The sequence below is a fragment of the Pinus tabuliformis genome, chromosome 2_2, assembly GCF_031772625.1.
Source record: "Pinus tabuliformis cultivar Carrire ecotype Pingquan chromosome 2_2, CPIR1, whole genome shotgun sequence".
NCBI lineage: Eukaryota > Viridiplantae > Streptophyta > Pinopsida > Pinales > Pinaceae > Pinus > Pinus tabuliformis.
In genome coordinates, this window is record NC_142300.1 from 1,310,339,156 (window position 1) to 1,310,342,924 (window position 3,769).

The following is a 3,769-nucleotide window of genomic DNA, read 5'->3' on the forward strand; positions in this document are numbered from 1 at the left end:
TATGCATAATCGAGGTTTTCATACAGACATGGCAGGGAGGAGCATAGGTTGGGCTAATGGAGCTATTCAACTTGCTAAATGAGGTTTTCATACATACCTGAGTGAGTTAAAATGGGCTAAAAGAGCTAAAGTGGTAATAGTGTCAATGAAGCGATGTGAAGCATTTTTGGGACCTTTTTCTATATTTCTTTATTGACAAAAATTGATGCAAAAAGAAATGTGAAAGTTAACAATTGTCACAACATATTAACAGTTTGTGCTAATTCTAGTTACTTTGCTTTGTAGGATTAGATTAAATTGTTTGTAGATTATTGTGTATTATTAGCTTGTTGTGTGGGTCATGCTATAGGGGTGTGACATTGTGCTAACTCCACTGAGTTATTTTTTATTAAGTTAAAAATAGGGGCTGTATGATTATAGATTTTATAAAAATCATACCATTATATATTGAGCATTTTTTTCAAAATCAATGTCTATGTATGCAATTTCAAGGATTTCCATAACTCCTCACATAATTCTTTAGATGGTGCGAGCTCAATGGAAGAGCACATGCCTTATAAGCATGAGGTTGGTGGTTCAATTCCACTATGCCCTACTATGCATTAATGAATGATACCGTATTTTAATTTTAAATTAAATACTTTTTGTATTGATTTATTTTAAAGATGAGACATTTTTCTAAATTCATTGTTTTATATTGTCTCTAAAGAAATAAATGTGATATTGTGTTATTTCTAAATATATTTTTTTATTGTCTTTATAGAGACAATAGCTAAAATTAAAGATGTATTGTCTCTATAAAGACAATATGTCTTTAATCCCAACTATTGTCTCTAGAGAGACAAAAATGAAATTGTCTCTTAAGAGACAATAATGCTTGTGTTATATATTATCTTTATAGAAACATTTTTTTAAAACAATAATTTGAGACACCGGCTTAAAGACAATATTTAAGACAATACAAAACTTCTTTTCAAGTTAAGACAATTTACCCAAAATTTCTATCAAACATTATTTTAAACACCTCTCATATGTAGTAGTGTAATACACTGCTCATTACCATGGCTTTCCCTGGATATATTTACATAGTGTAATACGTTACTCATTACCATGGCTTTCCATGGAGATATTTACTTACTATCCCTACTACTTTAGTTTTCCAGGGTTAACTTGTCTATTGCGAGTCTAGCCTTTTGCCTATTGAGTGACATGTGTTCGATGGTACATCGATGATATTGTCTTGTTGATACTTGTTACATTGAACTTGCCAGAATCCTTGGCGTCCAATAAGTTCATTTCTAGTACACGGATGACATTTGTCTTGCTCATACTTATTACACCGAATTTGTTGGAATCCTTTGCATCCAATAAGATGGTTTCTAGAATGTATTTGAAACAATCAACATTGATGCGTAAGGGTTGCAGGAGCAAGGGAGTTACGCAGTCAAGAGCATCAATTTTTTTCCTCTCTATATGATTGTTTGAAATAACACCCCCTGCATAATGTGAATCTTCATTTGGCTCCTTTTTATTCTCCTACACGACTTCGAATCTCTAATGGTATTGTCACCAATATCATTCTCAAACACTCTTTCTTTACAGCCACAACACCTAGAATGTTGATGAGGTTTATGTTGTTTCAGACTTGACTCCTTTCCACTTTCCCTTGGTTTTCACTAGAAAAACTCAAAATTCTCCTTCCAGACTTCACCATTAGTATAAAATTCCTTTATCCAAATAGGAATTGATACTTTGATTTAATCTATAATATACTCATAGGGTTCAAGGGCGTCTCTCCTGTGGGCAAAGGACACTACAAAAAAAACACTTTCTTCTCCAAGAGGTACAATCCCAAGACAATGCACCAATGCAAGTCTCATTAATTTCCATTGGTTTTTATTTGTAGAGCATATGGCTTTGAGGTGTCTAAGGGCCACGGGGATATAAACCTCGCATCTAAGCTCCAGAACTTTCTTATCCTCAAACGTATCCCTTATTGTTCAAATAAAGGTAGCTATCACTTCTACTACTGAACTCCTTATTAAATCTATATACTTTTTAACATCCAAGTTATCATCAACTATTTCCACAAAATATTGCTCTGCTTCAGCCATTCTTTTGAGGAATATAGTAAACGAATTTTTCTATGAATTCTCACCACAAAGTGGTTGAGCCTGGAGAGTATTCCCAACATAGTTTGCAGAAAACTTACAGGAATAACAATAAAATCGTTTCCTTGGAAGCATCCAGTTAATATTCTCAACAAAGAGGATTTCTACTTGTAAGACTAGCAGAGCGATGTTAGGATATTCTGACACATAGGAAATAGTTAAGTATAACTTGGTCTAGTATAGAGTTAGGTAAAGTGTGTTTCTTTACTATGTACATTTTGTAACTTACAATCTGACGGTCACGATATGTAGTGATCTGACGGTTCATTCTCTCCTCGGTATTACCGACACTTGATCTGTGGCTTAACAACCGATTGGTCCATGATCTCTATTTAAAGAGCATGGAGGGTCATTTGTAGGGTAACCGTTCATGAGAGAAGCTTATGTAAATTTTCATTCTCTTATTAATAAATTTCCTGAAGTGGCCGCATTGGCTCAGGCCGTGGACTGTTTCCCTCTTTGAAGGTTTTAACCACGTCAAAGATACTAGTGTATTGATCTGTGATCTGTTTGTGACTGGTTTCCTTTGGTGTTATGTCTGAGGAACTTACCCTGTAAATTCCTACATGGTATCAGAGCTATTTGAGGGCCGCGTCCGTTGGTAATCCAAATCTGAAGACGGTAGAACTGCATCCGACTGTCGTTTCCTAGATCTACTGTTTCTGACTACTTTCGGGCCGAGAGGACTGCTCTCTTGTGTTGGGAGCATCTGTTCCAGTGAGGAACCCCTTTCGTTTCACGCGAAAAGTTTTCCGGTAGCCCTAGCTACGTCATTTTTAAGATCTGGAGGTATACAGTGTTTATTTGCAGTTTACAGTTATTTTCTCTCTGTTTATTTTGGTTTTGGTTTATTTAGCTTTTTGTTTTTTTTAATTACTGGATCTATACCTTTCATTTCTGCGTATGCTCTTTGTCCCGCGACTCTGTGCGATCTGGGCAAATGAGAAACAGAAAGGAAGGATTTTTCTCATGCGTATGCTCTTTTCCGCCGCGCCTCAGTGTGATCTCTGAAAATCAGAAACATTGAGAAAAATATTTAGTTTTCGGCTAAAGCTAACTTCGAGCCGTAAGGTTCATTTTTTTGTTGTATGTCCGTGTTGGGTTTTGTGTTTTTTGTTTTGTAGGGAAAAATACCTTTCTCGAGTAAGCATGCAGCCCAAAGTTCCAGCAGCAGCCAAAAAAAAAAAAAAACAAACCCTTCCTCTTTTCCAAAAATTACTAAACTTTTAGTTTAGCTCACTTGGTCCAAAGCTACTTTATGAGAGTAGAGGTCCTGAGTTCAAGTCTTCTTTTTGTTGAGTTAATTAGATTAAGTTTGGAAAGGGAGTGGATTTAGCCGTAAGGTTTGTTTTTTTGTTGTATGTCCGTGTTGGGTTTTGTGTTTTTTGTTTTGTAGGGAAAAAGACCTTTCTCAAGTAAGCACGTAGCCTAAAGCTCTAGCGACTTCCAAAAAAAAAAAAAAACTCTTCCTCTTTTCCAAAAATTACTAAACTTTTAGTTTAGCTCACTTGGTCCAAAGCTACGTTATGAGAGTAGAGGTCTTGAGTTCAAGTTTTCTTTTTGTTGAGCTAATTAGATTAAGTTTGGAAAGGGGGTGG

General features: G+C 35.5%; 1 pseudogene; it reads right to left on the minus strand.

Moving 5' to 3' along the window:
* Positions 1-1,469: 1,469 nt before the first annotated feature.
* On the minus strand, positions 1,470-2,114 carry LOC149198329 (molybdopterin synthase catalytic subunit pseudogene; annotated as a pseudogene).
* Positions 2,115-3,769: the final 1,655 nt, after the last annotated feature.